This window comes from Capra hircus (assembly GCF_001704415.2).
Source record: "Capra hircus breed San Clemente chromosome X unlocalized genomic scaffold, ASM170441v1, whole genome shotgun sequence".
NCBI classification, from domain to species: domain Eukaryota; kingdom Metazoa; phylum Chordata; class Mammalia; order Artiodactyla; family Bovidae; genus Capra; species Capra hircus.
Genome location: NW_017189516.1, coordinates 14,983,352 through 14,995,743, shown reverse-complemented (window position 1 = coordinate 14,995,743; position 12,392 = coordinate 14,983,352). Strand labels below are relative to the sequence as shown.

The 12,392-nt window shown below is 39.6% G+C and overlaps 1 pseudogene; it reads right to left on the bottom strand.

Moving 5' to 3' along the window:
• LOC108634288 overlaps window positions 1-11,673 on the bottom strand; it is a 132,783-nt pseudogene extending 121,110 nt beyond the window's left edge.
• Window positions 11,674-12,392: the final 719 nt, after the last annotated feature.

Here is a 12,392-nt window from a genome sequence, read left to right as displayed (position 1 = left end):
ACTGTCTCTTTGTTTTGTGTGGTCCTGGTAAACCCCTGAATGCAAATCCTTGTTGGCTCCCCCAGCTAGGTGATTTGAGAGCCAGTCCCTCAGGTGGTGTCTATAACAGGTTGGGTGCTACATGTGCAGACAGGTTCCTTCCTGGGAGTTACAAGAGGCTTGGTTTTACTGTGAATGAGCCAGAGGGAGGAGGTGGGGGAGCTTCCCACCAGCTCTTTTAGGAGGATCCTTGTCAGCTCTCACTTGCAGGCTCATTAGAAGCCAGGTCCTCAGATACTAGCTGGGAAAGGATGCAATCAAATCTCTTCCAGGGAGAAAGTGAGAGATGGATGTTTTTGTCTGCTCCCTCTGCACTGAACCTTGATGCGGTTGGGGCTGCAGGGATATGCTGGGAAATGCTCAAGTCCCTACTAAAAACTGTCTCTTTGTTACTATGGTCCTGTGGGACTCATGAATGCCAAGCTCTGCTGTGTCTCAAAACAAGGTGATTTCCATGCCCATCCCTCAGATCACAATATTTGTTGGGGTGCTGTGTGGTTCAACTCCTCTGCTCCTCAGGGAGAAGCTGGAAATTGGAGATTCTCTTTCAGTTGTAAGATGCTGTGCTGATTTGGTAGATGCCCAAGGTCGGTAGATGCCCAATATGCTACTGGAGATCAGTGGAGAAATAACTCCAGAAAGAATGAAGGGATGGAGCCAAAGCAAAAATAATACCCAGTTGAGGATGTGACTGGTGATAGAAGCAAGGTCCGATGCTGTAAAGAGCAATATTGCATAGGAACCTGGAATGTTAGGTTCATGAATCAAGGCAAATTGGAAGTAGTCAAACAGATGGAAAGAGTACACGTCAACATTCTAGGAATCAGCGAACTAAAATGGACTGGAATGGGTGAATTTAACTCAGATGACCATTATATCTACTACTGTGGGCAGGAATCCCTTAGAAGAAATGGAGTAGCCATCATGGTCAACAAAAGAGTCCGAAATGCAGTACTTGGATGCAATCCCCAAAACGACAGAATGATCTCTGTTCATTTCCAAGGCAAACCATTCAATATCACAGTAATCCAACTCTATGCCCTAACCAGTAATGCTGAAGAAGCTGAACTTGAACAGTTCTATGAAGACCTACAAGACCTTTTAGAGCTAACACTCAAAAAAGATGTCCTTTTTATTATAGGGGACTGGAATGCAAAAGTAGGACATCAAGAAACACTTGAGGTAACAGGCAAATTTGGCCTTGGAATATGGAATGAAACAGGGCAAAGGCTAATAGAGTTTTGCCAAGAGAACGCACTGGTCCTAATGAACACCCTCTTCCAATAACACAAGAGAAGACTCTACACATGGACATCACCAGATGGTCAACACTGAAATCAGATTGATTATATTCTTTGCAGCCAAAGATGGAGAAGCTCTATACAGTCAGCAAAAACAAGACTAGGAGCTGACTGTGGCTCAGATCATGAACTCCTTATTGCCAAATTCAGACTTAAATTGAAGAAAGTAGGGAAAACCACTAGACCATTCAGGTATGACCTAAATAAAATTCCTTATGATTATACAGTGGAAGTGAGAAATAGATTTAAGGGCCTAGATCTGATAGATCGAGTGCCTGATGAACTATGGAATGAGGTTCGTGACGTTGTACAGGAGACAGGGATCAAGACCATCCCCATGGAAAAGAAATGCAAAAGAGCAAAAATGGCTGTCTGGGGAGGCCTTACAAATAGCTGTGAAAAGAAGAGAAGCGAAAAGCAAAGGAGAAAAGGAAAGATATAAGCATCTGAATGCAGAGTTCCGAAGAATAGCAAGGAGAGATAAGAAAGCCTTCTTCAGCGAGAAATGCAAAGAAATAGAGGGAAAAAACAGAATGGGAAAGACTAGAGATCTCTTCAAGAAAATTAGAGATACCAAGGGAACATTTCATGCAAAGATGGGCTCGATAAAAGACAGAAATGGTATGGACCTAACAGAAGCAGATATTAATAAGAGGTGGCAAGAATACATAGAAGAACTATACAAAAAAGATATTCACGACCGAGATAATCACGATGGTGTGATCACTCACCTAGAGCCAGACATCCTGGAATGTGAAGTCAAGTGAGCCTTAGAAAGCATCACTATGAACAAAGCTAGTGGAGGTGATGGAATTCCAGTTTAGCTATATCAAATCCCGGAAGATGATGCTGTGAAAGTGCTGCACTCAAGATGCCAGCAAATTTGGAAAACTCAGCAGTGGCCACAGGATTGGAAAAGGTCAGTTTTCATTCCAATCCCAAAGAAAGGCAATGCCAAAGAACAATCAAACTACCACACAATTGCACTCATCTCACATGCTAGTAAAGTAATGCTCAAAATTCTCCAAGCCAGACTTCAGCAATACGTGAACCGTGAACTTCCAGATGTTCAAGCTGGTTTTAGAAAAGGCAGAGGAACCAGAGGTCAAATTGCCAACATCTGATGTATCATCAATAAAGCAAGAGAGTTCCAGAAAAACATCTCTTTCTGCTTTATTGACTATGCCAAAGCCTTTGACTGTGTGGATCACAATAAACTGGAAAATTCTGAAAGAGATGGGAATACCAGACCACCTGACCTGCCTCTTGAGAAATCTGTATGCAGGTCAGGAAGCAACAGTTAGAACTGGACATGGAACAACAGACTGGTTCCAAATAGGAAAAGGAGTACGTCAAGGCTTTATATTGTCACCCTGTTTATTTAACTTATATGCAGAGTACATCATGAGAAACGCTGGACTGGAAGAAGCACAAGCTGGAATCAAGATTGCCGGAAGAAATATCAATAACCTCAGATATGCAGATGACACCACCCTTATGGCAGAAAGTGAAGAGGAACTAAAAAGCCTCTTGATGAAAGTGAAAGAGAAGAGTGAAAAAGTTGGCTTAAAACTCAACATTCAGAAAACGAAGATCATGGCATCTGGTTCCATTACTTCATGGGAATTAGATGGTGAAAGAGTAGAAACAGTGTCAGTCTTTATTTTGGGGGGCTCCAAAGTCACTGCAGATGGTGATTGCAGCCATGAAATTAAAAGATCCTTACTCCTTGGAAGGAAATTTATGACCAACCTAGATAGCATATTCAAAAGCAGAGACATCACTTTGCCAACAAAGGTCTGTCTAGTCAAGGCTATGGTTTTTCCAGTGGTCAGGTCTGGATGTGAGAGTTGGACTTTGAAGAAAGCTGAGCACCGAAGAATTGATGCTTTTAACTGTGGTGTTGGAGAAGACTCTTGAGAGTCTCTTGGACTGCAAGGAGATCCATCCCATCCATTCTAAATGAGATCAGCCCTGGTGTTCATTGGAAGGACTGATGCTAAAGCTGAAACTCGAATATTTTGGCCACCTCATGCGAAGAGTTGACTCATTGGAAAAGACTCTGATGCTGAGAAGCATTGGGGGCAGGAGGAGAAGGGGATGACAGAGGATGAGATGGCTGGATGGCATCACTGACTCGATGGACATGAATTTGGGACAACTCCAGGAGTTGGTGATGGACAGGGAGGCCTGGTATGCTGCAATTCATGGGGTCGCAAAGAATTGGACATGACTGAGCGACTGAAGTGAACTGAACTGTGCTGAGGTGGACTATATGGTAAGAGTATGTCTCAGTCTTTCATACTTATTTCTATATGAGTTTTTTCAGTCACTCACTGTGTAGGAGTCACCTAACTAGTTTCTGGACTTCTCACAGAGGGAACTGATCTATGTGTAGGTATATTCAGTATGCCCATGAAAAGAGGGAAATATAGGAGCCTTCTCTCCCACCATTTTGATTATGTCCCCCTCAGAGTATTTTCTACTTTTCTTTATTTCTAATTTTATATTTTAGAGCTGTGATACTATTGTGCTAGTCATGCAGTCATGTCCAACTCTTTGCAACCCCATGGAATGTAGCCTGCCAGTCTCCTCTGTCCATGGAATTCTCCAGGCAAGAATACTAGAGTGGGTTGCCATGCCCTCCTCTAGGGGATCTTCCCGACCCAGGGATTGAACCCAGGTCTAGTGCATTGGAGGCAGATTCTTCATGTCTGAGCCATCAGGGAAGCCCACCGTGATAGTATTACATGTGATAATATAATGATGCTTACATGACACTATGCATTTGTAAAATTCCATAGTAATTTATAGCACAAAAATTGAAACTTAATTGTGCAAAATTTAAACATGTTATTAAGGATATCAAGGGATATCGGCATGGAACGCAGAGTGTAAAAACGTAATTTAATCATAATTCAAATATATAGAAGAACTACATTTAAGGGGGAGAGGGAAATGGTGCTGATATAAGTACTAGAGTAAATGAAAGAAGTTTGAAAATCTAAAGAGAAAAGAAAATTTATGTATGCAGTATACTCTAGTGGACAAGTTTTATGCCTATGGTTGTATAGGTTAAAAATGATACTGTTATGTGTTTGTAGTGAAACTGGACAATTCAGTAAAAGGATTGTGGATGGTGAGGGGCAGGCATCTTACTGCTGAAGTAGGAGATTACAGATAATAAAGGGGCAGAGGCAAGAATGATCCATACAATAATAGATTAGATTTGGAGACATTAATATGAATTCAAGTTAATGTAGAGATTAATGCTTACATAAAGACATATTCATGGGCATGTGCATATACAGGAGTTAATATACACACGTATATTTATTAGTTTTATCAGCTGAGAAGGACTACAAGCCACTTCATCCTGCCAGCAATGATGACACCTGTTGCATAGATATTGATATCTAATATTTCCTAATGAAAGGAAATAGTGTTCCTTGGAGAACTGACTGATTCTAGGAGCCTGGAAATTTGGATGATGAGACTAGAACATAAACAAGTTGAAAGTGTGCAAGATGAGTCAGAAAGCAAAGAACTGTCCAAAAAGAAACCCTATATAATGGGAATATATGGCTCCAAAGGGACTTAGGAGCCAACTGGAAGTGTTTCCAATGACCAAAAATGGAATGATTTAAGGAACAAACAAAAACTAAACAAAAGAATAAGAAATGAAAAATATTTTCATTTAGGTCTATTTTTAAAAATTCACTGAATTAATTAATAAGGAAGTATAGGTAAGTATTTCATGCAGAATAATTCCAAAATATATATATGTATATATATATATATGTGTGTATATATATATATATATATATATATGCTCTTCCCTGATAGATTATATATATCTATATAATTAACTCTACACCAGTTAAGTGCCATTTGTTCTTATGACTTCCTTCAGACAGTAAAATGTGAAAAGGGGTAATAAAAGTCACTTTCCCACCAACAATGCAAGAGGGTTCCCTTTTCTTCACATCCTCTCCAGTATTTACTGTTTGTGGAATTTTTGATGATGGCCATTGTGACTGGTGGTGAGGTGATATCTCATTGTAGTTTTGATTTGCATTTCTCTAATAATGAGCGATGTTGAGCATGTTTTCATATATTTGTTAGCGATTTGTATGTCTTCTTTGGAGAAATGTCTGCTTAGGTCATTTTTCCACTTTTTGATTGGATTGTTTGTTTTTCTGGTATTGACTTGTATCAGCTGCTTGTATATTTTGGAAATTAATTCTCTGTCAGTTGTTTCATTTGCTATTATTTTCTCCTATTCAGAGGGTTGTCTTTTCATCTTGTTTATAGTTTCCTTATTTAGTTATAGTTTTTAGATGTTGAAGCTGGATTTAGAAAAGACAGAGGAACCAGAAATCAAATTGCCAACATTCACTGGATCATTGAAAAAGCAAGAGAGTTCCAGAAAAACATCTATTTCTGCTTTACGGACTATGCCAAAGCCTTTGACTCTGTGGATCACAACGAAATGTGGAAAATTCTGAAAGAGATGGGAATACCAGACCACCGTACCTGCCTCCTGAGAAATATGTATGCAGGTCAAGAAGCAACAGTTAGAACCAGACATGGAACAACAGACTGGTTCCAAATTGGGAAAGGAATACATCAAGGCTGAATACTGTCACTCTGCTTATTTAACTTATATGCAGAGTACATCATGCAAAATGCTGGGCTGGATAAAGCACAAGCTGGAATCAAGACTACTGGGAGAAATATCAATAACTTTAGATATGCAGGTGACATCACCCTTATGGCAGAAAGCAAAGAAGAACTAAAGAGCCTCTTGATGAAAGTGAAAGATGAGAGTGTAAAAGTTGGCTTAAAACAAGACATTCAAAAACCTTAGATCATGGCATCCGGTCCCATCACTTCAGGGCAAATAGATGGGGAAACAATGGAACCAGAGAATTTATTTTAGGGGGCTCCAGAATCACTGCAGATGGTGACTTCAGCCACAAAGTTAAAAGACTCTTGCTCTTTGGAATAAAAGCTATGACCAACCTAGACAGCATATTAAAAAGCAGAGACATCACTTTACCAACAAAGGTCCTTCTAGTCAAGAAAGAAAAGTCGCTCAGTCATGTCCAACTCTTTGTGACCCCATGGACTGTAGCCTATCAGGCTCCTCAGTCCATGAAATTTTCCAGGCAAGAGTACTGGAGTGGGTTGCCATCTCCTTCTCCAGGGGATCTTCCCAACCCAGGGATCAAACCCGGGCCTCCTGCACTGCAGGCAGACAATTTACCATCTGAGCCACCAGGGAAGCCCTCATAGCTTCTAGTCAAAGCTATGGTTTTTCCAGTAGTCATATGTGGATGTGAGAGAGAGGGTGGGATGATTTGGGAGAATGGCACTGAAACATGTATACTATCATGTAAAAAAAAAAAAGAAAGCTGAGCGTCGAAGAGTTGATGCTTTTGAGCTGTGGTTCTGGAGAAGACTCTTGAGAGTACCTTGGACTGCAAGGAGATCAAACCAGTTAGTCTTAAAGGAAATCAGTCCTGAATATTCATTGGGAGGACTGACACTGAAGCTGAAACTCCAATACTTTGGCCACCTGATGTGAAGAAGTGACTTATTCATTGTAAAAGACTCCGATGCTGGGAAAGACTGAAGGCAGGAGAAGGGGATGACAGAGGATTAAATGGTTGGATGGCATCACCACCTCGATGTACCTGAGTCTGAGCATGCTCTGGGAGGTGATAATGGACAGGGAAGGATGGCGTGCTGCAGTTCATGGATTTGCAAAGAGTTAGATGCGACTGAGTGACTGAACTGAACTGACAGTTTCCTTGGCTGTGCTAAAGCTTTTTTAAGTTTAATTAGGTCCCATTTGTTTATTTTTGTTTTTATTTCCAATACTCTAGGAGGTGGGTCACAGAGGACCTTGCTGTGATTCATGTTATAGAGGAACAGCAGTATTTTGATACATTCCTGGCTGAGCTCATAAAGAGAATGCAGATTATAGAAGTTAGCATTATTATACTTGAGGATTGATCAGGAGAATTTACTCAATCTGAGCAAAAGGGAGGTAATAAACTGGGGGAAAAATTAACAAATCCTTCCTTAGGGAATTTTAGGACAATAACAAAAGTTCCAAAATTCCATATGTTCAGAGTCCTAGAAAAAAAGAGTGGGGCTGAAAATTAAGAAATGACTGCTCAAAATGTCAAAAATATAGTGAAAAAATATAAAGCAAGAGAGTCTAGAAAATGAGTGAACTATGTATATGACATAAATAAATCTATACCAATCTAGACCAAATCTACAACATAGTCAATCTTTTACAATTAAAGACTAAAATGATGAAAGCCATGATACCAAAATGACACAGTAAGGGGCTCCCCCTTGTGGCCCACTGGTACAGAATCCTCCTGCCAGTGTAGGAGACATGGGTTCGATCCCTGGTCTGGGAAGATCCCACATGCCATGGAACAACTAAGTCTTCATGCCACAAATATTGAACCTGTGCTCTAGAGCCTGGGAACCACAACTAGTGCACCCACGTGCTGCAGCTATTGAAGCCTGTCCAATTTAAATCCTGTGCTCCACAACAAGAGAAGCCACTGCAGAGAAGCCTGCACACTGCAACTAGAGAGTAGACCCCTCTTGTCACAACTAGAGAAAAGTCTGTGCAGCATCAAAGACCAGAAAAATCAAAACTAACTAACTAAATAACATAAAATAAAAAGCACATTGTTTAAAAAACAAATGACACATTATTTATGAGGGAAACATCAATTTTAATGACACCAAATTTCTCATCTGACTAATAGGGGCCATTTTTTACATGTTCAGCAAAAGTACTGTCAACCATTAATTTTGTATCCTGCAATAACATACTTCATGAATTTGATAAAAGATAAAAGAAGGACTTGGAGAGAGTGATAAAGGAATAAAGTAAAGTGAAAGTGGATTAAAACAAAAACAATTAAAAATTGACAATCTAGCTGATTTTGTTTAAAAGTGGGAAAGGAAAAGAGATCTAAAAGGGAGTGAAGTTTCATCACTCGGAGTGATGAAATTTGATACCAGTGAACTCTGATAAGTCACATATCTATACTATAAATCCCAGAGCAATCAATGAGAAAATTTTACAAAGCAAAACACTATGTAAAAATCAAGATGAAATAGTGTTCAAAGTAGAGCACAGAAAGTTAAGAAAGGTAAAACAATTGAATGATATACAAGGGAAACAAAAAAATAAAATAAATAAATTGCCAGATATAAACCCTAGCCTACCAATAGTTACAACAAGGTAAATTGACTAAATGTATCAATTTAGACTCCTTGAGGGAGTCTCTTGGACTGAAAGGCGATCCAACCAATCAATCCTAAAGGAAATCAGTCCTGAATATTCACTGGAAGGACTGATGTTGAAGATGAAACTCCAATACTTTAGCCACCTGATACGAAGAACTGACTCAGTAGAAAAGACCCTCATGCTGTGAAAGATCGAAGGCGGGAGGAGAAGGGGATGACAGAGGATGAGATGGTTGGATGGCATCACCAACTCGATGGACATGAGTTTGAGCAAGCTCTGGGAGTTAGTGATGGACAGGGAAGCCTGGCATGCTGCAGCCCATGGGGTCACAAAGAGTCAGACACGACTGAGTGACTGAACTGAAATGATCAATTAAAAGGCAGATATTAGTGGTATCAGTAAGACATACAACCTAATAATACAATGTTTATATGAAAATCATTTCAATTTCAATAATATAGGTAAATTAAATTAAAAAGAATAGAAAATGTTATGGAAACAATTAATTATATAGCAGGTGTGTTTGTAAGGTTTCTCCACTGTAACTTTACTTTCCCCCTTTCTATACTGTACCCTGTGGGAAGAATGACTATAGTGTGAAGAATTACTGTTCACACTTAAGGAGTGAAAAGTTATGCTCCACCACCTTGAGTTCAGAGCATATACCTAAAATATTCGTAATTCTTATGCACAAGAGATTTGTCTCTCTTCATTTATTAATTTATTTAGTCATTATTTCTAACAGTATGGACTCATGGAATTTTTATACCTTGAGTTACTATAATCCAACACTATTTTGTTCGGTTGCTCAAATTTCTACTTTGGCTGTATAATCAAAGCAAAAAAAATCAGGAATATCTATACTAACTACATAGTGTAGACCTCATCACACAAGAATTAGTAGACATCAAAACCAAACATTACATAATAATAAAAGAATCAATCTTCCAAAAGTAGTCTTTCCTAATCCTTTCTATCCACTCCTCTTATTAGTATGTATGGGTCTTCTTCTGTGTTCCAGACCCATCTGTCCTTACCACTGTCAGAGCAAAGATCACACTATTTTTGGTAATTATATATTTTTTAATAACTAACCCTAATAGATTGTAGGGGCTTTCCAGGTGGCACAGTTGGGAAAGAATCTGCCTGCCACTGCAGGAGATGCAAGAGGCAAGGGTTCAATCTCTTGGTCAGGAAGATCTCCTGGAGTAGGAAACGGTAACCTGCTCCAGTATTCTTACCTGGAGAATTCCATGGAGCCTGGCAGGCTACAGTCCATGGGAGTTCCAAAGAGTTGGACATGACTGAGCACACACAAAATAGACTTGTAAGTGCTTTGAAAACCTGATCCATCTCCATGTCTTTAGAGTCCAGCATATTACCTGGTGCCTAGTAGGTGATCAGTAAGTTATTGCTTTAATGAGCTAGGAGATAGATATGCCCCAGGCTGAGCAACTGCAGCTGATTTCCTGCTGCCCTGAGTCAGACCTAAAATGGGCACAAATGAGATTGGCCAGAGACAACCTGGAAAACTACCTCCACATGAGCAAACTAAGCCACCCCTATTACAGGCACCTCATTCCAAGTTTGCTTGTGTGCTCTTCCATAAGTACTTTGCTTCTAATAAGCACTGTCTCTATTTACTAATCTTGGTCTCTTTGCCGATTTTTTTCTTCAAAAAAGACAATGACTGAGGTCCTTCTTCTAGCCATTTCACTTCTGGAATCATGACAACTGAAATTCAGGCCAGTAAAGAGTTTTTCTCTTTTTTAATCAAAGTTAGTTGATTTACAATATTTTGTTAGTTTCAGATGTAAAGTTATTCAGTTATATATATATATATATATATATACACACATACATATATACATATTTTTTCAGATTTTTTCCATTAAAAGCTATTAGATATTGATTACAGTTCCCTTTGCTATACACTAAATCCTTGTTGTTTATCTATTTTATGTATAATGGTAAGTATCTGTAAATTCTGTACTCCTGATGTATTCCTCCCTCCCTTTCCCCTTTGGTAACCATAAGTTTGTTTCCTATGTCTGTGTGTCTGTTTCTCCTTTGTAAATAAACTCATTTGCATTATTTTTGACCCCACATGTGATATAACATAATATTTGTCTTTCTCTCTCTTACTTCACTCATTATGATAATGCCAGAGTCCAGCTCCAGCAGCCAGGGATTCAACCTGAAGGGTGAGTGGTGTCAGTGAGAAACTGAGGCAGCCTCTCAGTTTTCTTGAACTGCCTATTTATTTCAAGCTTAAGATTCTCTTTTACACTTTTACAAAAGCATTAGGTCAGAGGTTTGATATTTTCAGTTCCCACTGACCCAGATTTGTTGTCTCCATAAATCATTTTTGCCCCTCAAAGGAGTTCCTGCCTCAGCAATTCTCTTATCTACTTCTTCTCATAGGTCCTTGTGAATACACTGTAACTCATGCTAATGTCTGGGCTGCATACCACATTTCTCAGTTTATTTCTTATCTTTCTAAGTCCTGTTTGCCCCTAGTATCCTAAGCTCACTCTTTCTTAAAAAGGGCTTCTAGCTAATAATATCTCTAAAGTTCCTAATCTCTATAAGCTATAGTAGAATATGCTAACATTACAACATTCCTTAAATCTTTAGCTTCTATTTTAATTATTCCTAAGCCCTAAATTCAGCAAACTCCTTTGCTATAAACAATTTCCTCACAAACAGGCTTCAGCTAGCAATCCCTCCCATGGCCTCAAGCTGTGGCCTATGTGCTCACCCTGGAACACTCTTTTGTAAAAGTCCTTGAACAAATGTCAATGACTAACTTTATGAATTATTTTCTGAGCACAGCTGCAGAAGACTTTGTGCCTTCTCATGCTCCTCTCAAGAATAATAAGCACCTTAATATTCTTTTCAGTCAACTCAGCTGAGGAAAAGAAAAAACAATTCAGAATCACAAAGCCTAACTCCTTCATCCTGGGTCCGTGCCTGCGAGACAAAGAGGGGGAGTTGGGACCGTGCCTCCATTTTGTCAGTAATGCCTAACGTGACTCCCGACATGATAATCTCTAGGTCCATTCAAATTGTTGCAGATGGTAATATTTCATTCTTTTCTATGGTTGAGTAATATTTCTGTGCAGGAGGAAGCAGCACTCACACTTCCTCCTCCTGGTCTCATTCTTCACTCTCCTTCTGGGTGCAGAAAGCATCAACTTGAATGACTCCCTCATGCACCTGGCACTGCACAGCTTCTGTATCAGGTGCAGGTATAGTTTCCAGGGATCTGTCTCTGACCCCTGAGTTTACCATATTGCCCTGAAGTGCCCGGATGTGAGCACCATGTGCAGCATAATTGTTGAGGAGGTCTAAGGTGGCAACTGGGGGAAGGAGGCTACCAAGGAGCAGAAAGCCATTCAGAGTGGGTCCACCAAAGAGTCCCTGCCTCTCTTCCTGAGGAGGGGTAGGCACTGGACCTGAAACACACCTTAAACACTTAAGTGCTTATCAAAGACTTACTGTGTAGAAGAAGTCTCTGGACTGGTAAACCCATGATGTTCCTCCAAGCTTCTACCCCTTCTCTGCCAGTGTTTTTCAATGGATTTGTTCATAATATTATAAAAACAAAAAGCTGGGCACACATTTGTCTGGATACAACAATAATGACATTTGTCCAATCCAGTCAGCAAGTAGTGGCTCTACTTTTTCAAGTTGTCTTTTACCTCACTGAGTTTTCACAAATCACTTGCAGATTATTCATATGTCCTGTATGGTTATGGTGC